We start from the raw sequence: 25,863 nt of genomic DNA, 5'->3' as shown, positions 1-25,863 counted from the left end.
TTACAACATAGAAAAACCTCAAACACGTCATTCTAGGGAGGTCAGAAAAGATCACAGATTGTATGATCCCATGTCCAGAAGAGGCAAGAGACAGAATAGTACAGAGACAGAAAGTAGGTTAGTGGTTGCCTAGGTCTGGAGTGGGAGTTGAGAGTGTGGAAAGTGACTGCTTATGGGCACTAGATTTCTTCTAGTGAATGATGAAAATGTTCTAAAGTAAGATTATGGCAACAGTTGCCCAACTCTGTATATATACTAAATGTCACCGAACCGTCACCATACATATATCAAATTGGTAACATTTCAAATGTATAAACATTTTCCATGGGATGTTGGTATGTAAATTACATATCACTAAAGCTATATAAATTTTTTTTAATGTTTATTTATTTTTGAGAAAGACAGAGACAGAATGCGAGTGGGTTAAGGGCAGAGACAGAGAGGGAGACACAGAATCTGAAGAAGGCTCCAGGCTCCGAACTGTCAGCACAGAGCCCGACATGGGGCTCGAACTCACGAGCTGTGAGATCATGACCTGAGCCGAAGTCGGATGCTCAACCAACTGAGCCACCCAGGCGCCCCTACATCTCACTAAAGCTATTTAAAAAGTACATCTGCACCATATAGTGCTACTAGCCAAACAGGGACTTCTATTATTTTTAGTCTTCTTTCTTTAGGTCCCTGAACCAATCCTTCCCTTTGTCAGTAATGCTTTCACTCTGCTCACCACGAACTGACCCCTCTTATCTTTCAGAACAGCTGCCATGTTCCTGTCTCTCAAAACACATGCCTGTTCATGTCTCAGGCACTTGCAGTGATGCTTCCTTCCTGGAAAGCTTTTCTCCCAGATATTTACAAGGCTGCCCCTTTCCCACCATTTTGGTTCAGTACAAACGCAAAGACTTGGGTATCTTTAGCCCAAGCAGCCCACAGTTACCACCTTCCACCCTTTTTGCTTCATGGCATGCGTCTGTCCCTAAGCTGGCTTCTGTGTTTATTTCCATATTCATAGCTGTGTTTGTTTGTCTGTTTATGGATATACTAGAGCTTATGCTCCCTGAGGGGAGGAGATGGGCCCTCGCTTTCTCCACCACATGAAGTCTGTAATTAAGAATTGCTAGCTACCCAACTTTTAAGACAGATGTAGCCATCATTAAGATGCTTGGTTGTGCCCTTGTAATCATGTCAGAGTAAGCAGTTAAGTTAGGTTTTAACCTGATGCCTGGAGGCCAGCAATAAGGAGGTCATGGCCAGTTACTGGGAAAGTCAGAGAGGCCTGTCCTGGCAGCACTCCATGAGAAGGTGGATCACACCAGACAGGCCCAACATGGCAGATACCATGACGGGAAACCCCTGACCAAATTAGGAAGAAAAAGTGGGAAACCCTGCTTCCAAGAAATATCTGCCCTAAGTAGTGAATATTCCACCCCCTCGTTAAAAACTGTCAATGAAAGGTAAAAACCTAACCCCCCGGGGCGCACGTCTCTCTCTCTCTCTCTCTCTCTCCTTCTTGAGCTCACCTGCTCTCACATCTGGAGAGTGTACTTTTGCTTTAATAAACTTTTCCACTTGTGTCCCTCGTTCGCTGTGCTGTGTTTGTGCTTGAATTCTTTCTAGTGAGGAGATCAAGAACCTTCGATGACAGCTTTGGAATGGGCTGGGTCAAGGCTCTAGGGCCCAGGGTCTCCCCATTTCACCAGGAAACAATAGAGTAAAAAAAGGAAAGCTTTCCTTCCTCCTCTCCAAAACTCTACCCTCATTCAGCCCCCAGTTACCCTGAAAAGCAGCAAGGATTTACTCTACAATCTTTTTACACAGAAAGCCTCTCACCAAAAGAATGATTTCAGGAAAATGGATTCCTTTTCACCTGGCTGGCTTGATGACAATATATTTCAGTAAAACTAGAGTCTCAAGCAAGATTGATGAGAGGAGAGAAAAGCAAATAACAGAGGCTAGCCCACACTTCTAAGCAAAGGAAAATCAAAGCTGGGCTCCAACAATAGGTGTCAGGAAGCCACCCAGTGTTGTGCTGTGTTCCTCCTTTTAGTCTGGAGTCCTCCCGTTAGCGATTACCCAGAGAAAACGATGATGATCACTCTGGGAAACAAAGGAGGAGAATGAAGCATGGCAGATTGCGGAGTTTCTCAAATTTATAGCTGCCTTTGTGCGGGTAGCCACAAAGCATCAAGCCCTTCAATCTTTGAAAAAGAAATACAGAGAGAAAGAGAGGTGGTGGCTGGGTCGGGAGAGGGAGAAAGAAAGGGAAAAAAGAAAAAAATTGTAAACATAAGAGTATATCTTCACCTAACATTCTTCCGGACAATAAGAAAATCAAAAGAAAGGAAATTATAGGAATGAAAGAAATTTTATATAAAAGTAACATATCTATTGATTTCTCTTCTGTAAAAAAAAGAAAGAAAACAGGGCTAAAGTTACAAAGACAGAGCCATTCAACTGGTGCTTGATGCCTTTCTAACCTGGGACAGTATTGGCGAACAGCATAGTCAATAGGAAAAACGTCAGCAGCCTCTTCACAAGTTAGCTGTTCCATCATGAAAGACATCACATCCAAGTAACTCAAACCAGGGTCCCCAGAGAGATGAAGACCAAGTTCAGATACAGCAAAAAAGCTCATGCTATTGTAACCATGTCTCCGGGCCTGAACGTTTTAAAGACCCAGAGCATATCTGAGCCAACCGCTCAAATATTGAGGACTGGCATTCAGGAAATATCCTCATGCTCACGCAAGAGGAGACCAGAGATCACGAAGGGATCCTTGCACCTAAGCCTCTTCCTCCCCCACTTCTGCCCTAACCCTGACACATCCCAGATGTTCTGCCAAAAACAAGTTTAGCATCCGCTTATCATAGGCTCTAGCCTTAGCCCTGCAATTACATCCTGCCTTGGCAGGAACCTGAACCTGGCAATCAAGACTCCCTCTGGTCTCTGATTTCTGCATCTTGCTTGTTTGGGGAGGCAGCTGAACAGGGGCAATGACCACATACAGAAGCAAGGGTGTGCAAGACCTGCATCTGAATCCTGGTTTGAGTTTGGGCAGCTGGCAGTGTGTCCTTGGTGAAACGGTGCCAGGAATCTGTCTTTATGGAGATATGGAGCATCTGGCAGTTCCTGGCACTCCATAGGTGTTGTTCTGTTTATATGAAGTTTTTGAGATTTTTCCTGCAGTAGAAGGGTTTACTCTGCCCAAAGGACAAACTGCAAATGACCAGATGCCCACAGCATGGCAGTGGTGAGGAGCACAGCATTAAGACTCAAATGAGATTTGTGTTTCTGGGAATCCTTTGATCAAATTCCTCTTTACGATCTGAAAACGCCTTAATACTCAGGATTTACTTAATGACGCTGCATCGGCCGCTTGACACAAAGGGGAAATCCGGAAACTTACTGTTACACTGGGTTCTAGCGTTCTAACCATTTCCAACAAAGGAGAACACAGAGAGGGAACAGCTAATGTTTGTAAAACTTCTCCAGGGAAAATTCTGGGGACTGTTTCTATTAGAGCATGGTGAGGGGCCTGCCCATCTAACTGACTTGCAAGTTTGACTGCACATCACTGCAAGTGATGACTTCTGTCCCAGGGGAGTTAACAAAAGGGTCAGGGCATCTCCTTCCTTGAAAGAGTCACCTGTGTCATTGGGCTTGCTCCGGCCTCTGACCCAGAGAGCTGGGCCAACTCTGGAGCCAGGCCTGCTTATATGTAGGAGAACAAATTGCTCTGCGCACAGGGCTGTGAGCACTGGGGACCATCCACACGGCTTGGTATAACTAGACGGGAGGAGGGATAAAACCTCTTCTCTTACAGTTGATTACATTTCTTCAGCCTTCAAAGAATCCAAGTAAGACCTAAAGATTCAGGCCATCTCTAATTTGGGCAAGATTTTTATAACAATGGGTTCAAATTCTAGCTCGATAAGATCCCAGCTGGACGGTGCAGAAGGAGTTACTTTTATCCTGTCCCTTGGTTTCTTTACTGATAAAATGGGGATAACAGCAGGATCCACCTATTAATAGAGGATCATATGATGCTGAACATATTGTATTAATGATCAGATACCACACACAGAGTGCCTAACCTCCAGTGATGGCACTTTGTGATGACTAGGGGCTATAGCATACTGGTGCTCTCCCAAAGGAGGACCAGCTGATGTGAAATATATTTAAATTACCTGATGTCCCAATAGCAATTTGGCCTCAAGGCAATTTGCCCAGCATGCTCTAAGATTGAACCCCGTTGCTCAAACCGATTAAAAAAATATGGAGGGCATGATCAATAAAGCCATTTAACAAAACATAGACGGACTTGCATCAAATTCTATAGCATAATTCCAACTAGACTCCACATCATTTTAAGAAGAAATATTTTATTTGTTGTTACATGAAGTTACTCTCTGTTGTTGTTGTTGTTGTTTTTTCTATTCAGTACACAAAAAAGAAAAGGGAGAAATATGTTCAAGAGGAAAAACAAGGCTTAAGGACTGAGAGGTAAATGCTCTTTGGCAGAAATGAAATCCAGTACAAGATAGTGAGGAAGCAAAACTCATGCTTCTGAACCAATGTGACTAAAGCAGTCTGCTGTAAGGTTTGAATCAAAAATCAAAGGTTATGCATGTAGGAAATCCCTGTTCTTAGACGTTTCGTGCTTCAAGTTTCATTTTGCCATGAGCAGGAACACACATACAATTATTAACTCCCAACCTCTTCATTGTCTAAGAGAAACAATTTTTCAAAAACCTGAATTTTTCTTCTCTCTCAAAACGTCATCTATCTTTTGTTTCTTCTATTTTAAACAACTTCAGACAACATGTTCTTTTAGGGCTTGGACCTACAGTCTCCAGAACTCTAAATTCTCTAAACACTTCTGGATCAAGCCAGACGATCAAAAGACTGAAAACATGTGGCATTTTGACTTCACAGAGTCATTTGTTATTATTATTATTGTTATTATTTTACATTCTTATTCCCTTGGCTTTTATCAAAGGCTGATACAAGAAGCACCATGGTGACAAAGACACATGTACAAGGGCACGCACTGCAGCAGTTTCCAGTAGGAAAAATTAGAAATATGATATTCTACACGTCCATCAGTAAGGGTACTGGTTAAAGGAATTAGGGCACATCCATATAATAGAATACTATGTGGATATTAAAACAAATGACACAGTGTTATATGTACTGATATGGAATGACTTCTAATATATATTAAATTAAAAAAAAAAAAAAAACAAGGTGCAGGGGCACCTGGGTGGCTCAGTGTTGAGCGTCTGACTTTGGCTCAGGTCATGATCTATGGTTGGTGAGTTCGAGCCCCGCATCAGGCTCACTGTCGTCAGTGCAGAGTCCACTTTGGATCCTCTGATCCCCTCTCTCTCTGCCCCTCCCCTGCTCATGGTCTGTCTCTCAGAAAATAAACATTTTAAAATAAACACAGCACAGAAAAATGTATATAGAGTGCTCAAAATTGAAGCATACACAGACATACATGTACATACATACATACAAACATGGTCGCACATGCATAGAATATCTCAGACTTGAAATCAATGGCTGTCTCTCAAGAGAATCTCAGAAGCAAAGGTTAAAGTGAGAAATATTTTTTTTCACTAAATACCTTTGTGTGCTTTGCCTCTATTAAAAAATTAAACCCAAAAGGAATGGCCATTAAGTTCATTCTGACCCTGTGTGCATCACAAAAACCAGCTCTTTAAAATGTTAATTGGTGGGGCACCTGGGTGGCTCAGTTGGTTAGGCGTCTGACTTCAGATGGCCTCAGGATCTTATGGTTCTTGGGTTTGAGCCCCGCATCAGGCTCTAGGCTGACAGCTCAGATTCTGTGTCTCCCTCCCTCTCTGCCCCTCCCCTGCTCATGCTCTGTCTGTCTCTCTCTTAAAAATAAACAAAAACATTAAAAAAAATTTTTAAATAAAATGCTAATTGGTGTCCCACGAAAAAGTATTTATCTTCTACCCACCTTGGTGACTCACAATGCACGTGCTATATTCGAGTCTCTGAGAAGGTCGGCAATCAAGAATCTTGTGTCATTTAGTTCAACCTCAAAGTTCTCAAACTTCTTGATCATAGGACTTCCCCATTTTTTTTTTTTTTTTTTTGAGAGGCATTATCTCTGAACACCTCATCCTGGCAAATATAACATTGCAGCATTTATTTTAAAAGGCTTTGGCCACCAAGGCAGGCACTATCTCTGACAGGAAAGAATTTAGCAAATCAGGTCACCTTTATTTACTCTTAGAAATGAATGCACTTCCTATGCCGAAATCATAGGAAGTCTGTACTGAATTAGAACTTTTTCACACTTCAGCAGCCAAGAGACAGGGAGCAGATGTGCCTCAACTTTCTCATTTTTAGAATGGGTATAACAGCACCTGCTGCGTGGGGCGGGGCTTGTGAGGTGGAGATTAGATAGCCTGTATAAAAATGCCTGTCCTAAGTGACACGTAAGAGAAGTCAAACACTTACTAGTACCTGCTACACTTTCTTCTCTTCTAGGCCAGCAGTTTCATACACACGTGGGGCTGTTTCCAAGAGGCAGTGGGGTAAAGATGAAGGTAAACCCGACAAGAACATCCGGGAGCCTGGAGGAGTGCCGTCAATGGGTCTTCGTACAAAGAACGAAGTATCTTAATCACCTTTGTTGCTTGTGACCAGAAAGGTCAGAGGAGAACGAGACTCCAGGGGTGAAGGCCGTAATAAGCTGTTCTATTCACCATCATTCAATAAATATGTTTCTGGCTTTGGAAAGATTAAACGCAGCTATAAATGAGGTGGCTCTCTTATCTGCTGCTAGTTGGTTGCTGCAGAGACCATTCTATTTGTAAACATTATCCAGGATTCACACCGACGAAGGCTTAAGCTTGGTGTTTATTCACCAGCTGCCTTCGCTGCAGGATCCGTTCACATAATAAGGGAAAACCGTGAGTAGATTTTACCCAGGTGGCCACCCCAAGAGTTTAACAGCTATGCTGGATTAAAAACCACAGTATGTAGGGGCGCCTGGGTGGCGCAGTCGGTTGAGCGTCCGACTTCAGCCAGGTCACGATCTCGCGGTCCGTGGGTTCGCGCCCCGCGTCGGGCTCTGGGCAGATGGCTCGGAGCCTGGAGCCTGTTTCCGATTCTGTGTCTCCCTCTCTCCCTCTGCCCCTCCCCTGTTCACGCTCTGTCTCTCTCTGTCCCAAAAATGGATAAACGTTGAAAAAAAAAAATTTAAAAACCACAGTATGTAGAAAACAAACTTTCACTTATCTTCAAATTCTTAAAGGATGGGAAAAGTCCGGTGAAATAAGATGATGCACTTAACGATACTCAGCTGCCTGTGTGCTGTGAAACCTTGGGTCACAATTCCACTGACTCAAGAATTTTTCTGGATTTTAACCACTTTCAAGAGGTTCATAGTGACAGAAAGTTACTTAAAAATAGGGCGAAGTGAAACAATTTAAAGAGGCTATCTGCCACTGACGGGTCTCTGTTGATTTTCATTAATGCCACACCACAGGGAGTTTCTAGTTGAAAATGATAAAGATGGGGGCACCTGGGTGGCTCAGTCGGTTGGGCATCTGACTTCAGCTCAGGTCATGATCTCACAGCTCGTGAGTTCAGGCCCCACATCAGGCTCTGTGCTGACAGCTCAGAGCCCGGAGCCTACTTCAGATTCTGTGTCTCCCTCTCTCTCTGCCCCTCCCCTGCTCATGCTCTGTCTCTGTCTCTCAACAATAAATAAATGCTAAAAAAAAAAAAATTAAAAAAAGAAAAGGATAAAGATTGATACACGTAAATAGTGTTAGCTCCCTTTAGGAATATCACTGCCCACGAGAGTCTCAGGCACCCAAGAGGATAGAATCCACAAGGGATTGTTCTGTAGAGAATTAGGAGTAGCAAATACTTCCAGGTGTCACAGGAACACAAAAGAAAAGCTTTGTAGTTCAAAAGATGAAGAGCAGTGACCCTTCAATGGACAACAGAAGTAATTAATGTGCTCAAATGATAGACTAGATCAGAAGTGTTGGATATTTGAAAGTTTAGAAATTATGTGCATAATCTTTGAACCAGCATTTTCATAGTTAGACATGTATTCAAAGGAAATAATTAAGATGTGTACAAAGATTAATTTATAAGATCATCATGCATCATGAAAACAGCCCGAATCACTAACCCATCACTAACAAATGGATGAATAAAATGTGTCCATAATATGGGATATTCAGCAATAAAAAGAAATGATGGTCTGATAGTGCTACAACATGGGTGAACCTCAAAATCATTATGTTAAGTGAATAAAGCCAGTGTCAAAGTATAACATATTATATGATGTCATTTGTATGAAATGTCCAGAATTTAGACAAACCTAGAGATACAAGAAGTAGATTAATGGCTGCCTGGGTCGAGGAGGAGTGGAGAGGGGGAGAACTATGATGGGTATAGGTTTCTTTTTGGAGTGACAAAAATACCCTAAAATTAGATTTTGGTGACAGTTACCCAACTCTGAATCCACTGAAAACCATTAAATTGCACACTTTGAATGGTTGAATATTATGGTATGTAAATTATAGCTGACCCTTGAAAAATGCAGGGGTTGAGGGTGCCAAACTCTCGAGGTTAAAAATCCAAGTACAATTTTTTTTAAGTTTATTTATTTATTATGAGACAGATAGAAAGAAAGAGCAAATGCACGTGAGCAAGGGAGAGGCAGAGAGAGAATCTCAAGCAGGCTCCGTGCTGTCATGGGGCTCGAACTCACAAACAGTGAGATCATGACCTGAGCTGAAACCAAGAGTCCAATGCTTATCCTACTGAGCCTCCCAGGTGCCCCTCAAGTACAATTTTTGACTTTCCCAAAACACAATTACTAAAATCCTACTTTTTTTGTTGTTTGTTTTTAAATTAATATTTATTTTTTGAGAGAGAGACAGAACACAAGCAGGGGGAGGGGCAGACAGACAGGGAGACAATCTGAAGCAGGCTCCAGGCTCTGAGCTGTCAGCACAGAGCCCAATCGATGTAGGGGCTTGAACCCACGAGCCAAAAGATCATGACCTAAGCTGAAGTTGGATGCTTAACTGACCGAGCCACCTAGGCCCCCCTAACAGCCTATGTTTGATTGGAAAGAAGTCTTACCAATAACATAAATAGTTAATTAACACATATTTTGTACGTTATATGAATTATATACTGTATTCTAACATTAAAGCAAGCTAGAGAAAATATTAAGAAAGTCCCAAGGAAAAGAAAATGCATTTATAGTACTGTATTATAAAACATCCACGTACAAGTGGACCTGTGCAGATCAAACATGCGTTGATCAAGGGTCAACTGTCTATCCCAATAAAGCTGTTAAAAATATTACTCATCACAGTGTTGCTTAAAATAGAAAAGAAAATTGAAAACAGAAACCATAAATAACCAACAATAGGGTTGGGTGCATAAATTACTCTGAGCCTATCAGATGTTACATAGCCACTAAAAATAGGTCCACAGAGGGGCCCCTGGGTGGCTCAGTCGGTTAAGCGTCCGACTTCAACTCAGGTCACGATCTCGCGGTCCGTGGGTTCGAGCCCCGCGTCGGGCTCTGGGCTGATGGCTCAGAGCCTGGAGCCTGCTTACGATTCTGTGTCTCCCTCTCTCTCTGTCCCTCCCCCGTTCATGCTCTGTCTCTCTCTGTCTCAAAAATAAATAAACGTTTAAAAAAAAAATTTAAAAAAAAAATAGGTCCATAGAAGAATGTACAATGATTCAATTAGGTAAAATATGTCTATGTATATGGAGTCTTTATGAAAAGGCCTAAAAATATGCCAACATATTTCTTACAGTGATCTTATATGAATCTGTAGGATTAAGGATGAATTTTTTCCTCTTTGCCAATTTAAACACAATGACCATGACTTTCACAGCAATAATCGCATGTAATATTTTACTGAGTACTCATGATGTGCCAGGCAGGGCCTGGGCTAAGTGACCGGATGTACTGCATTTACTCCTCCAACAGCCCTATAAAGCAGGCACTATTAACTGCTATTAGTTCACAGATGAGGCCAGTAAGGTTGCAGGAGGTGAGTTTACTCAAGGTAGCACAGTCTGCTAGGTAGCAAATACTAAGTCTTAACTGCTGGTCTCCAAGGTGGAGAGCATACACCCCCAACGACGTGTGCAAGGTGGGGTACAGAAATACTCATTAAACTTCTGCTTATATACTTTTGTCTCACCCTTAAAGCTTGTGTTTGGGACATGTTTTCTACTGCAACATAACCCATTTGCTTACTTTGCATCAGGCACATTTCTAAGGGCTTTGTAGATGCTCAGGTAATGCTCACAGCAACCTGAGCTACAGAACCCAAGCTCTTACCTGCCATGCTACTGTGCACAACAAGCAATTTACAAGTAAATATGCAAACTGTAGTTTGCTGGAAGTTTTAAAAAAATTTTTAACATTTACTTATTATTGAAAGAGAGAGAGCATAAGCAGGGGAGGGGCAGAGAGAGAGGGAGACACAGAATCTGAAGCAGGCTCCAGGCTCTGAGCTGTCAGCACAGAGCCCGACGCGGGGCTTGAACCCACAAATCATGAGACCATGACCTGGGCCGAAGTCAGACACTTAACTGACTGAGCCACTCAGGTGCCCCAAGGAATTTGTTTTCTTTTTTTAAATTAGAAGATACATAACCAAAAAGATAACTGTGTCTTACACATACATTTGCAAATAATAAGAGAAGATACAAAGTTGGACTTCCTTTTTGGGAGGAGGTGTGCCTGCCTACATGCGTGCGTGTGTTTAAAGACAGTGCCAATCTTATGATGTGGAGTGAAGAATGACATTTCGTCTCTTGCTAGTGGGTCTTCGTTTGCTCCTTATGATCCATCCGCCTCCATTTCCTGGCAGACAGACAGGCGATGACAGGAGAGGGTGGGTAATTTTTTCTTGTTCCCTCCCACCTCTGGGCTACTTCCCTTGCAGTGACTGCTCCCTCAGGGGCTCCATCCCCTACTGGGGGCTCCTGCTCGATGGTTTCTGGTCCCACCTGGCTCAGGTAACCACAGTTCTGCCCTTGGTCCCTTTTCGCCCTGGGGTTGGTGACAGCTTACCCTGCTGCTAGCCTGGCACCTCAACCCTATTTGTTTCCTTAGTCCTGCCCACACACCTGAGAGTAATTCCTTCATTAATTTTCTTACATTTGAACCATCAGAGGAGAATCTTGTTTCCTGCCAGGATCCTGACTGATTGACACTCTCCTCTAGGCCCAAACAAGAGACTTTACAAAATTTGAAGGGGTAAAGCTGACCTACTCAGTGTCAGAGTTCAGAATTCCATCCTCAGTGAGAATATATCCCAAGGACCTTCCCTGCATCTCCAACCAAGAAACTGATCATTGTTAAGCACAGATGAAGTTATAAAAAAATATTTTCATAAAGCTTGATGCGAACTCTGCCAGAAACACATATGTGATTTCGACCACATGCCTGACCTTAGTCTCTTGTCTAAAGCCAACTCCGGAGCAGCCTGAGGACAGCTCGCCCCACCTCGCTCTCTGTCCAAACCACAGTGGTGACCCAGCTCCACCGCAGCACTGAGCGCTGGGGCCTGGCCTCTGACTGCAGAAAGCAAGGAGACAGACAAAGGGGCCAGACTGTCATTCTCTGGGCTCTAGGGACTGTCAGACGCCCCTGAACACAGTCCAGATTCCCTTCTGGAAGCCAATCTGTCAACACATGCTACCAAGCATGTATGCAAAGTCTTCTTGGGCAAGTCATGACACCAGATCCAGGAAGTAGACGGCAAACGAAAGTCAGCACTGGGCCGCAAGAAGGCCAGTCAGGCCAAAACCGTCAACCTCTTTGTCTCCCTTTAGAGCTAAGGAATTGGACACTAAGGCAGACCCTATCAGTGGCAGAGGGAGTGCTCCACAGCTATTACTAACCTAGTCAGAAGGCTTGGAGCAGACATCTGGGGCAGGCAAACCTGAATTTGAATGCACCCTATAAATATCAATCTCTCTTTCTTCCTGCTTCCTGGAGATAGAATAATAAGATAACACTTCAAAAGGAAGAATTCCTCACCAGAACAGGCAATTAGATATTTGCCTTTCAAAAGAGATTGCTGGAATGTTAAGGAGGTCTGGGTTGAATCCTCAGTATAGGGCTTCATGATTTAATCGCTTTGATCAAAAACCCAGAAGTTGCCCTTGTTTCTTTGTTTGTTTTTTTTAATCTCCTGTATGTAGTTCACCAGCAAGCCCTGTCAGCTCACATCCAAGACATATAGAAAATTCACCCATTTCTCTGTTATCTCTCTTCTAAAATGAGGGCCCAAATGACCAGACTTTCCTTCTACTCTGGGGTACCTACCTTACTCACCTGCCACTCAGGAACTAGAAGGATCTTCTTAACGCCTACTCAGATCACGTGACTTTTCTGCTTTAAAACCCTCCAGTGGCGTCCGTTGCACTTAGAATAAAATCCAAGCTCTTCACTGGGGCTCTAAAGAGCCTCTAATCTCTTGCCCCCAAGGAGACTCCTCTTTCCTAGGCTCAGACACTCCAGCCACATGGCTTTCTCTTTCCTGTTGTAAAGTGTGCCAAGCCGTTTCCTGCCTCGGGGCATTTGCACTTGCTGTTTCCCCCACCCCAAATGCTTTCTGCCCCCCAAATCCTTTGTCATCAATCCTGTCTCAGCTCAAATATCTTCCCTTCACAAAGGACTTCTTGAACAAGCAGCTTTTCTAATGTGCCTTACCACATTCCTCACCCTGTTTTATTCTTCATGTTATAAATATGTATATATACTATATTAGTTGTTTTTGCTTTGTTATCTTCCCAAATAGAGCATAAGCCCTGTGAGGACCAGAAATTTATTATATTGTTTACTTGAAACAGTCATAGCATTCAGTAAATACTCAATAAATATTTGTCAAAGGAACAAGTTGTGGGTACAAATATAAGCATTGAACAATAATGAGTCCCCAAGAGTCCATAAACAAGTTAGTTAATATTTGTTAAGTCTGTTTTCTAATTCACAAGTGATACTAACAAGTGCCTAGTGTTTACTCTTTTAACTCTTACAAGAGTTACAAGTTATATATTGTAGAGTTATAAGTTATATAACTTACATGAGTCTAGTGTATGCTTTTATAACCAAGCTTTAACTATAGTATAGTCTGAGAAACTATAAACACTGAGCCAGCTGAAGTCATAAAAGTTTCTCTTCATTAAATTGCAAAGCTAATTCCTTGAAGAGCATGCTGTTATGTGACATCCCTCAGGCTTTGCAAACAGCTCTGACAAGAAAAGAGCACAGAGCTTTTTCAGGGGTGGGATGGGATGGAGAATATTACAGGACCACACAACAGCTTGACTTCACAGTTAGACCCGGGGCTGGAATATTCAAATTGCATCCTCAAGTGGTACATTACAATCCGGGTGCTTGTGTTGACTTTGGCCATGGACTATGCAACAAACACATTATACTCTAATCTTGAAACACGAGGCTGCCAGAGACATTTTATCACACCCCATTTAACTCTGCCCTAATTTTGCTTATGCTGGGGCATATACTTCATATTGTTTTTCATGGTGCATTTATCAGGTTCTAGAGGCCAGGGAGGGAAGTTTAAACCCCAGACGTTACTCTCGACCTCGCTTCCCTCTTCTTTCTCATTCAATTCTTCACCAAGTTCAATGCAGTTGACCTCCTGAAGGTTTCTGATATCAGTCCACTTCTGTCTCCATGATCACCTCCCTGGTCTGGGCCATCCACAGTTCTTGCTGGGGACCTCTGCGGCGGCCCCCTAACCGGTTCTCTGCCTTCATTGTCACATCTCCATTTGGACATTGAAACCAGACTACTCACTTGAAACACAAATCTGGCCATATCATATCTCTGACACCATCAGACAGGATGGCATGCCCTTTGATAAACATCTTCACAGTTCTTCTCACTTTCCTTTCCTTCAGGTGATTATCCTCACCTGACTTCACATTTATGTGATGACTTCATCACCTCTGTTACTTCTTAGACTTTAAGTTCCATGAGGTCGCAGATACTGCCTGACCTCGCTTGCTATTGTATCCCCAAGTGTCAGGCACAGTGCCTGGCACCATTGCAGGTGCTCCATAAGTATTTGCTGATGAATAACAGAATGAGTGAGTCTCTATATTCTTAGCCTCTGACTCAATACCTGAACACAGAGAGAGCAATATTTGCTGAAATAATTAATTAATTAATTAACTAAGTAATTAAATAAATTTACTCTGACACTGGAACTAGCCACAATTCCTAAATAGGTCCTAAGCTCAGTTTCTCCTTTCCTCATAAGGTCTCATGTTCTGGAACTTTCTATGTCAAACACACACACACACTTCAACCAAATCACTCAAAAGACCTACTCTTCATTACCCAGAGATATTTGCCCTAAGAATTACTGCTGTCATAAAACTCCTCATCCTCTTTTACAAGAACATTAAAGGAGTTCAACCAACGTAATCTTTACACTCTAGCAAAACAAAGTTGCCAAATACCACTAGTAAATGAAGATTCTGGTGTCCTCAGTTCTCATTTAAGGACCAACTCTGCAGTTGTTTCATTTAAATTCAGAGCACAAAGACATTCAGGGGATAAATGGCTATCCCACTTCACAGGATATTACCTCAACACCCATCCAACGTTCTCTAAAGCATTCTCCCCACTTAAGATTTCCTAGAATGGCATGGCTCCAAGTTTCAAAGTAATGTCTTGGGGGCCTCCCCAGAATGCCATCTGTTAAGGAGTGGTGTTTAATACTGGTTAATAAGTTTACCTTGGACCCCACCCAAAGGAATCATCAAAAAGAAGCGCCTGGGTGGCTCAGCAGGTTAAGCCTCTGGCTCTTGATTTTGACTCAGGTCATGATCTCCTGGTTCGTGAGTTCAAGCCCTGTTTTGGGCTCTGTGCTGACAGTGCAAATCCTGCTTGGGATTCTCTCTCTCCTCTTTGCCCCTCCCCAGCTTGCTTTCTCTCTCTCTCTCTCTCTCAAAATAAATAAATAAGCTTAGAAAAAAAGCATTCATTGGGGGCCCTGTCTTCTATAATGAATGATGAGAATAAGAGTTACTATTTACTCAGTGTTTTACTACGTACTCCGCACTGTGTTTAGCTCTGTATGTGCAAAAATCCTATGAGAAGATATTATTATTATAAGGTGGACATTTAGTCTCAGAATAGTTCAGGATCTTACTAGCTTTTTTTATGTGTTATTTATTTAAGTAATCTCTACATGCATTGTGGGCCTTGAACTCACAACCCTGAGATCAAGAGTCACACACTCTTCCAACTGAGCCAGCCAGGTGCCCAAGAACTTACCAGTTATTAAATCACAGAGCTAAAGCCCATGTTCTTGATTACCACTGCATATAATAGGGCTATGAACACCAAAAGGAGACACACACACACACACACACACACACACACACAGAGAGAGAGAGAGAGAGAGAGAGAGAGAGAGAGAGAGAGAGAGAGTCATCCCAAATTCTTTTTTCATAACCTGCAGGATATAAATGACAACATTATAGGTGCTCTAGATTTTTATTCAGTTATAAACTTTGGCAAGCATTTAAAAATAGTAAGTATGTTAGTCAGCTTTTATTAGGTTATGTTTCAGTAACAACAAATCCAAAATATCAGTGGTTTACAATAAAATAAATGTATTTCCTGTTCATGTTACTTGTCTGCCATGGGTCAGCTCAGGCTCTGCTCCAAATATCTTCTCTGTTCTAGGTATCATCCTGGGATTTGATGGCCACTTGGCAGAGAAAAAAAAGGGGGGGGGAATGGCAAACCCTTGTGACAGCCCTTAAGTCTTCTGCATGGACATGACACCCGTCATTTCTTCCCACATCCTACTAACCAAAGCAAGTGGCATGGCCAGACTTGACATCAATGAGTTAGAGAAGTATTCTCCTTTCACAAGATAGGCAATGCCAGTTTCATGGAAATAACTGAGGAGCAAGTTCATTACTGGGAAAGGAGCCCAATAATCAGTAGTAATAATATAATTTACCAAAACAAATGAAGATGGAAGCTCCTAAGGGTCAGATATAATTAACACATCCCACCCATGCTACTTGAAAGTAGATAGAAATAAACAACAGAAAAACTCAACCCAAATTGGCTTAAGCAAAAAGGGAGACTTACTGGCTTGGGTTAGTGAAAGTGCCATTGACTTAGAGGTGGGGTTTGATACCCTGGCCCAGACACTCAAATGAAATGATGTCCTTAGAACCTAATCTATCTGTCCTCTCTACCCCCTCTCATTTTCCTCATCTTTACCTATGCTTTTCTTTGTGCTGGCTTCATCCTTAAGTAAGCAAGCTGCCCGCGGCTCACGGCTGATAGCCTTAGAGCTCCAAAACAACAAAAAGAAACATGTCCTCTTCTGACAGATCCTGAACAGGTCCCAAGATTGGCCCTAATTGGACCAACTTGGGTACCAATCAGTCAACATGGCCAGAGGGTTCAGTGTTTTATTATCTATCCCTGGGTCACTCCTAGAGCAGATATGGGCCCCAGTGAAGCCCCTCACATTGAGAGTAGTATTGCCTCTTTTTTTCTAAATTTCCTGAAATAACAAAATCCCTGAGGAGTGTCAATATTATCTGATTTCAAAACATTCACAGTGACTTGCATAGTCAAACAGATTCAAGAGATTGGCATTTTTACAATATTTACTAAAGCTGCCATCTGTAACAATTTTTCTTCTCTTGCCTCACAAATCCAACTTGTCTTCATTACAAACAATAACGAATAAGATGATGTGAAAGATTAACTTAACATTTACTGACTAAAACAGAGGAAATACTAAATAAAACAAATTTTGAGCTGAAACCTAACCTAACCTACTTAGAAAGGTCAGACCCAAATATCTGCCATCCGGGATACGAAGCAAATACTCGTATTCCATTACCATGCCACAAAAAATCACTGCATACTAATCTGGGAGATTTCAATTAGGGAAATCTGTGCTGTGAATTACCGGTAAATTTTAAGCAAAACAGTGGTCCACAATTTAATATTTCTACCTGAGCAGACAGTAATATGATATCTGTCCATTGCATAGACTAAATAATTACAATGTCTTTAGCACATTTCTCCTCTTTTGTTATTTACAGCAACACTAGCTACTGTCGCCAAGAGACCCCAAGTTTCAATGGTTGATGGTTTAAGACAAGAAAGCTCTATTCTTCATTAAGGTAACTCTCCACAGTGGGTGTTCCAGATTGACAGGCAGCTCCCCTTTGCTGCAGTAATTCTGGCACTCAGCCTGAATCTGGCCTCTTAGCCTGTGGCTCTCCAACCGCTAGGAAAGGGTTTTCTTAACCTTGACAAAATTTGAACCAGACAAAGCTTTGTTAGGAGAGGATGTCTTGTGCATTGTAGAATGTTCAGCAGCATCCCTGGCCTTGACTTACTAGATTCCAGGAACTCCTTAACCCAAGTTGCGACAACCAAAAATGTCCTCAGACTACCAAATGCTCACTTGTGGGTGGGAGGGCAAAAAGGTCCCCTAGTTAGGAACCAATGGTCTAAAACTAGGCCTGTAATTAGTTTTGTTAAGATTACCAGGTGATTCCCCCAAAGGCAAGGGAATTAAAAGCAAAAAAGAACTATTGGGACCTCATGAAGATAAAAAGCTTCCGCACTGCAAAGGAAACAATCAACAAAACTAAAAGCCAACCAACGGAATGGGAAAAGATTGGCAAATGACATATCAGACAAAGGGCTGGTATCCAAAATCTATAAAGAGCTCACCAAACTCCACACCCGAAAAACAAATAATCCAGTGAAGAAATGGGCAGAAAACATGAATAGACATTTCTCTAAAGAAGACATCCGGATGGCCAACAGGCACATGAAAAGATGCTCAACGTTGCTCCTCATCAGGGAAATGCAAATCAAAACCACACTCAGATACCACCTCACGCCAGTCAGAGTGGCTGAAATGAACAAATCAGGAGACTATAGGTGCTGGCGAGGATGTGGAGAAACGGGAACCCTCTTGCGCTGTTGGTGGGAATGCAAACTGGTACAGCCTCTCTGGAAAACAGTGTGGAGGTTCCTCAAAAAGTTAAAAATAGACCTACCCTATGACCCAGCAATAGCACTGCTAGGAATTGACCCAAGGGAGACAGGAGTGCTGATGCATAGGGGCACTTGTACCCCAATGTTTATAGCAGCACTCTCAACAATAGCCAAATTACGGAAAGAGCCTAAATGTCCATCAACTGATGGACTGATGAAATTGTGGTTTATATACACAGTGGAATACTACGTGGCAATGAGAAAGAATGAAATATGGCCTTTTGTAGCAACATGGATGGAACTGGAGAGTGTTATGCTAAGTGAAATAAGTCATACAGAGAAAGACAGATACCACATGTTTTCACTCTTATGTGGATCCTGAGAAACTTAACAGAAGACCATGGGGGAGGGGAAGGGAAATAATAAAGGTTAGAGAGGGAGGGAGCCAAACATAAGAGACTCTTAAAAACTGAGGACAAATTGAGGGTTGATGGGGGGGTGGGAGGGAAGGGGGGGTGGGTGATGGGTATTGAGGAGGGCACCTGTTGGGATGAGCACTGGGTGTTGTATGGAAACCAATTTGACAATAAATTTCATACTTAAAAAAAAAGATTACCAGGTGATTCCAATGTGTAATGAGGATCGAGAACCAATGTCCTCATCATTAACTACATCCTAAAGAAATCCCAGAGAAAACCCAAGCAATTCTTCAGAGCCTTGGCTTTTATACAGCATTTCTACTCACCCGACACGAGCAAGGACCAGTCACAGGTATGTCCTCCCACCTCCCCACCCCCACGTAGGGGGGATAAGTGCTAGGAAACACAGTCCATGGCTGGGCAGCCACTTCCTAGCACCAACTGTATGGAACGGGATTTGCAAATTTTTGTAGATAGAGGCATCTCTGCCTCATCTCTCAATTTCCCACCTTTTGATAGAAGTTGCCTCCCCTCACATGGACAGTATCTCTGTCAAGGGCTGAACTAATGACAGGTCTTCCTAGAGAAGTGGTCTTTAAGCAGAACTGGTGTACCAAATCATTTTCTCCCCTCTGGCATCAGAGCTGTTATGTTATGAGCCAGAGTTGCTGCTCACCAATTACAACAGAGTACCTTCTAGGTACCAGGCATTATGCTAAGGGTTTTACATTTGTTTACCTATTTCACACTTGCAATAACCTATGATAGGTGCTATTAAGTATGCACATTTTACAAGTAAAGAGTTTGTCTAAGGTCAAGGGCACAGATGAGGGGCATACCTGGACTGTGGGACTACCCAAGTTCATGCTCTTGACCATCAAGGCTACACTGATCTCTATAGGGAAAGCCCACCTACAACAGAGGAGACTGAAGCCACACAGACAGCAGTACAGGCAGAGAAAGCAGAAACCCTAGGACTGGCTCTGCTCCTGCCTTTACACGGTGTGTTTGTGCGAACCAGTAGATTCCTCTTTCCCCTTAAGGTACTTTGAATGATCTTTCTGTTATTTACAACCAAAGTCTTTATTGCTCTATCATGTGAAAGCATTAACCCATATGGGTTCTCCGTTTCTGGAAACTAAACATTCTAGGATCACGGGACACTCAGGACGAAAGGTGGTACTGGGGGCTCTTCTCCCTACGGCCAAGGGTGCTGATCTTAGCCCCTCAGTTACTGGCAAAATGGCATCCTCAGTGGGGGTGAATTTATTAGGCAACTCAACACCAACCAACACTACTGCTGCTGTGAGCTTGACCTGGGGTTCAGAGATTGTTCTGCATGAATGGTGAGGCTGAGTCTATACCTTGCAACCATTTCTGGAAATTTAAAATCCTAAACCTGCTTTGGATGCCTAGAGGGTTTCTTAGCGCCTTAATCTCAGTTGGGCCTTTCTCTCCTCATTCCCTTTTTACCACCATAGGAACTGAGCCTTCAGCTACTATGGATTTAGTTCTATCATCTGTTGGCTTACTTGTGGCAAGACTGCACACCTCTACGTGGGAACACAGATCGTTCCTTGCTTTCCTATTTTTATCCATCACTAGGCATCCCTGATGTGCACAGCTTGTTCAGATTACCAGTCATGCCTGATTAGTATCCATAAAACTGGTTATTTTCTGTCTTACTGAATTTCCTTACAGGGCTGGGTCTAGTGCCCATGCATCCTCAGCCTAGTGACCACATCTATTTCTAAACCTTGGCCCCACCCAATGTAAACCACTTTGCTGTGGCTAACCATCTGTGGTGAACCAAGATCACCGACAATTTCATTCAACAAATACCTACTGCATCACTACGATGGTACTAAGTGCTGGGGGTACCAAGGTGAATAAGATATGTCGCATGATGATAAGATGCATCACACTCTTTGCCTTATCCCCTCAATAATTTTTATGAGGACCGGTTATGTGCCTGTCCGTGGCTAGTGTTGCTAATTACAACCATGAGCAAGATACACACGGTCCCTGCCTTCGTGAAGCTTAAAAGTTAAGAGGAAGGGAGGGAGGGAGATAGAGAGACAGAGACAGGTTATAAACAAGTAAATGCACAACAAAAACTAATTACAGAGACTGTTACAAGTACTACAAAAGGGAACAGAGTGACTACTGGAAAATAGGATAAAAAGAGAAAGAGATCCACTTGGACACAGTGGTCAAACTTCTAAGACCTTAAAATGTTTCCCTATCGTGTACTAATCTTCCATTACAGTGCTTAGAAATTTTCAAATGGCAGCCCGTCATGGTCTAAACGCAGCTTTTTGTGTGTGTTGTTTGGCCAACATAATATTTTTTAAAAAAATAATTCAAGTGAGCATAGTTCTCCAGCTTGCTCCAGGCCCCCTCCTTCCCCATTGCTTCTACTGAGCTTTGATTGTACACTTATGCAATCCGCCTGGTTGGCCCTTAACAGCATTTCAATTTTGTAACTCTTGACTCAATCCTCAAAATACTTGAGGCAATAGATGAGATCCTCTCCCTCTCAATTTGATAAATACACAAGTGTGTATGAAAGAAAGCACATCGTTGGCTGCTTGCAAGGTAGAAGAATGTAAGTCTGCCAACTCTTCAAGTAATAGCTCTTGCCTCAATAATGACTTCAGCCACTCACTCAAGAATCCTAAGGTAGAATCTGAGACTGCGATACAGAGGTGGGTATTCAGACTGGAAGCACTCATACATGAAACATAGGATTTATGTCCCATTTAAAAGACCAAGAGCACTAAAATGTAGCTGGGAATATTTAACAGCCATAAAACAGTGAAGGCCTACCTAGAAAGCCTGTGAGTAACTAAGCAGACACACAAGACATTACGGACATGCTAGGTTAGGTCGCCAAGCATCAGAGTTTGTAAAAAAAACATGACGGCTTAAATGGGGGCACTCAGAGTAATTACGCTTGGGCCTTTGCTTTATGAAACCCTGAAATTACAAGTCAGATAAATTAGGAGAGCAGTTCCTTGACAAAACGGTTTCTTCCAGGAAAACAGAAGGTCAGACCATGTATTTATTCACATAGCAAGGTCCCTGAATCGCTTCAAATATGTATGTTTGTATGGGATTTACCTCATGTTTTGTTCCAGAAGAATTTACAAATAGCCTGTAATAATCCATAAAATACAGCCCGGAGATGTAAAATAAAGGACTTCTTACCTCTCCAATCAGAGAGAACTTGGCCAGGTTAGAATGTCAGTGTTTTTCTTAGCTAATATTAATACCTCCCAAGTTCTCCATTTCCACTGTATAAAAAGAGTAGAATAATTTTACATACTGCAAGGAGTGGTTGAGGGATTAAATTACACAATCTCCATAAAGCATGCAGTACACTGATCATATTTTTGTTATTAGATTAGAATTCCTAAAAAATGAGATAGATCATATCATAACGTAGAAGGACAGTATCAGAAGCCATGGCCAAATGAGGATCAGAAATGGAGTCAGTTCAGGGGCATGTGTGTGGCGTAGTCAGTTGAGCATCCGACTCTGAATTTTGGCTCAGGTCATAATCTCACGGTCGTGGGATCAAGCCCTGTATCAGGCTCTGTGCTAACAGTATGGGGCGTGCTTGCGATTCTCTCTCTCTCTCTCTCTCTCTCTCTCTCTCTCTCTCTCTGTCACTCTGCCCCTCCCCTGCTCATGTGCAAGCACACATTCTCTCTCTCTCTCTCTCTCTCTCAAAATAAAATAAACTAAAAAAGACAAAGAAAAGAAAAAGAAAGAAAGACATGAAGTCAGTCCAGAAGTCTCTATACAAAATGTTAAGCAGTTTCTCCCCTGGTGGTGGAGTTACAGTTGTTTCACTTTATTCTCCCCCTTGATCCTGAATTGCTTTAATATTACTTTTAGCATCAGATAAAACAGTAAAGCAGTTTCCATTTAGGGTGAAGAAATTTAGAGGAAGTTCAGATGTATCTGAAACCATAAATCAAGGGCAAAACTGGATTCTACTCTCAAACACTTGATTTCATGCATCCTCTGAGGAGATAAGCCCAGCACCATGGGCACACTTGTAAATTATAGGTCTAAATTTACATATCCAGGACTACAGGACTAGTGAGCTCAAAGGTGCAGCAGGAAAGCCAAAGGTGTTGATGACCACAGCAGGCAGGCTCACACGTGGTGATGCCACATGGGGCCCTACACTCCCACACATTATACTATAAGTAAAGCACTTTCCAGGCCACCCACATTTATACTAACTGTTAAAATATAGGGGAAATCAAGAATGTTCATGCATAACTGTCATAGTGCCCAGATTTCATGCCTGCCCTTTGCTGACATTTGCTCTTTGCCTAACTTCAAAGCAGTGAGCCTGGGAGAATCATCTACATTTTTATAGTTGACCAATAAATCTGACCTTCTTTTTCTCATGTAGACCAATAAAGCATTTATTTACATGTGGAATCATTTATAAATAGAGTATTTTATTAAACTCATAAAGATATCTCAGAACACACACCATCTTTCCAAGAACAATGAATAAATTTTCAGGTTTAAGATTTGCTTGGGATTAGCTCTTTCTACCACTTGACCTGATCAACTGCCATAAGGCCATTTATTTCATTAAATTTCATCGAATAGAGATTTTCAGGCTCATGCTCTCAGAGTTATACCGCCATAATTACAGATTATATGTATTTTGATATTATTTCCCCCAGGGCACTTTCCCCTTTAAACCAGGTCGAAGAAAATTTTAAGACTGAATTAAAGTCTTTTTAAAATTTAAAAGAATTTTAAATTAATTTTTAAAAGTGTGCTAGTGGCTTTTGTCTCTAAAATGCGCCTGACACTCGCTAGGCCCTGGGGGTATCACGCAAAACACACACAGTCCTTTACCTCATGGAGTGGATAGTGCAGGGAGAATGTGCATGTATGGTCGGTCACACAAGCCTGTGTAACCACAGGCAGGGCACTCAGAGACCATATATAGTGGCCATGACAATGCACCGCGTGCATCTCTGACTGCAGGGAGCGTAGCTCACTGACAGTCCTGGCTGCTGCTCCTCCAGATCCTTTGGCCAATGGCTGAGCGTGGTGGGCGAATTCTGTGCCTCCAATAGGCAGCTTGTGCTTGAGGACACTCTATTGGCCTCCCTGAAGTGTTCTTGGAGCTGTGCAGAGTTTGAGACCCTTCCCACTTCTCCTTCATCTTTCACAGAAGCCGACCTGCATCACCGTCTGAAGGCTCTCTCCATCTGTTTCTGCTTCTCCAGCTCCTCCTGCCTCCTCCCCTAAAAAATCCCTGGCACATCTAATCGCTTTTTGACATCTGCTTCTCAGAGGATCTGAACTAATACAGCATATGAGAGAGGAACACGCCAATTTTCAGAAGTCAGGGAAGACTTCTGCAGGAGGTGCTAACCGAGATATGACTGTAAGTAGAATGCACTGAAGCCAAGAGGAAGAGAAGAGCACTCCAGATATGTATGAGCATGTGCAAAGGTCCTCCAGTTACAGGAAAGAGTGTGTCCAGATGGAAAGAAAAGAAGAGAGGAAGAAAAGAACATTAGGTGCTTTGCCTAGAATAGAAAGCAGAGAGAGAGAGAATGAGAAGAAGAAGAAGGTACAGAAGTGGACAAGGACCAGAAAAAGAGAGAAAAATAAAAATATCCATTCCTGCTCTCCATAGTGAGGTCAATATGGTGCTAGAGTTAAGAAGAAATACGCTGTGTAGGTCAGGGCCCCATTTAATTTTTCATAAGAATTTATTTACTCATTTAGTTTTAATGTCTTACTAAGGAAGGCCAACAAAGAACAAAGCCAACTCTGCATAATTCCTCAGGTTATTGTAACACTTTTGGTAAAGTTAAAGCATTAATATGGTACAGGCCAAGGTGCTATCACAAAAGACTACAAAATACAATTTAATTGAGACAAACATGTGTTTCTCTTTTATATAACGGTCTACACAGAAGCAGGTTGTCTAAGGCAGGTAAAGAGCTCTGTTCTTTTTTTTTTTTTTTTAATATAATTTATTGTCAAATTGGCTTCCATACAACACCCAGTGCTCAACCCAACAAGTGCCCTCCTCAATGCCCATCACCCACTTTTCCCTCTCCTCCACCCCCATCAACCCTAAGTTTGTTCTCTGTATTTAAGAGTCTAAAGAGTTCTTTTCTGTTGGATCACACTGGGACGCATGATGGTGGGTTGGTGCTGCCATCTTTCACAATGGTTTCCAACATGGCAGCTCCAGATGTTGCAATTTCCCCAATTCTCATCATTGGGAATGGAGGGAGGAAAAAACAGAGCATCCTATAGGCCCAAATTTGGAGAATGGACACAGCTGCCTACAAAGTAGGCTGGGGAAATTAGTCTCTAGTTGGAAACCCACATACATATAAAACTTGGAGGAGTGTTCTATTATTAAAAGAACAAAAGTTAAACAATGGGTCAAAGAAGAAATCAAAAGGGAAGTTAAGAAAATACCTTGAGGGGTTGCCTGAATGGCTCAGTCGGTTGAGCGTCCAACTCTTGACTTCAGCTCGGGTCATGGTCTCACAGGTTCATGATATTGAGCCCTGTGTCAGGCTCTGCGCTGAGTGTGGAGCCTGGTTGGGATTCTCTTTCTCTCCCCCTCTCTGTCCCTCCCCCTTCAAAATAAACTAAAAAAAAAAAAAAAACCTTGAGACATATAAAAACAAAAACTCAACGTACCAAACTTCCGGGATGCACTGAAGGCAGTGCTAAGAGAGTATGTATTTGTAAAGACATATTTACAAATGAAGAAATATTTCAAAACAACAACCTAACTTTATATCTCAAGGAATAGAAAAAGAACAAATTAAACCCAAAATTAAAGCAAAGAAGGGGAACAAATAAAGACTACAGCAGATATAACTAAATAAAAAAACAATAGGAAAAAATCAATGAAACTAAGAGCTAGTTTTTTTAAAAGATCAACAAAATTGACAAACTTTTAGTAACACTAAGAAAAAAAAAGGGATAAGACTCAAATAACTAAAATCAGAAATGCAAGAGGAGACATTACAACCAATGCCACAGAAATAGAAAGGATTATAAGAGATTACTATGAACAATTATATGCCAACAAACTGGATGACCTATAAGAAATAGATGAATCCTAGAAATACACAACCTACCAAGACTGAATCATGAAGAAATAGAAAATCTGAACAGACCAATAAATAGTAAGAAGAATTAATTAGTAATCAAAAATCTCCCAAAAAGAAGAGCCCAGGACCAGATGGCTTCAATGTAGAGAATACTGCCAAACATTTAAATAAGAATTAACACCAATCTTCCCCCAAACTCTTCCAAAAAACTGAAGAGGAGGGAACATTTCCAAATTCA

General features: G+C 42.1%; 2 protein-coding genes across 37 annotated transcripts in view; one reads left to right on the top strand and one right to left on the bottom strand.

Moving 5' to 3' along the window:
* LOC147571616 (uncharacterized) overlaps positions 1 to 25,863 on the bottom strand; it is a 624,145-nt gene that overhangs the window by 133,320 nt on the left and 464,962 nt on the right. The window contains exon 1 of one of the 35 annotated variants that reach the window (XR_015247233.1): positions 6,496 to 6,957. The exons of 31 other annotated variants lie outside the window; for them this stretch is intronic. The gene's annotated coding sequence lies outside the window, so the exon portion shown is untranslated. Of the gene's footprint in view, positions 1 to 5,989; positions 6,071 to 6,495; positions 6,958 to 25,863 lie in introns of those variants that run through there. 3 more of the 35 variants (XR_015247238.1, XR_015247229.1, XR_015247237.1) reach the window with 3 other exon arrangements.
* LOC147571620 (uncharacterized) overlaps positions 1 to 25,863 on the top strand; it is a 382,686-nt gene that overhangs the window by 171,162 nt on the left and 185,661 nt on the right. The window lies entirely within an intron of this gene.

The sequence above is a fragment of the Puma concolor genome, unplaced genomic scaffold, assembly GCF_028749965.1.
Source record: "Puma concolor isolate L17-30 unplaced genomic scaffold, mPumCon1.1.hap2 unalloc_scaffold_14, whole genome shotgun sequence".
In the NCBI taxonomy this organism is placed as follows: Eukaryota; Metazoa; Chordata; class Mammalia; order Carnivora; family Felidae; genus Puma; species Puma concolor.
This window is presented reverse-complemented; position numbering and strand designations above follow the sequence as displayed.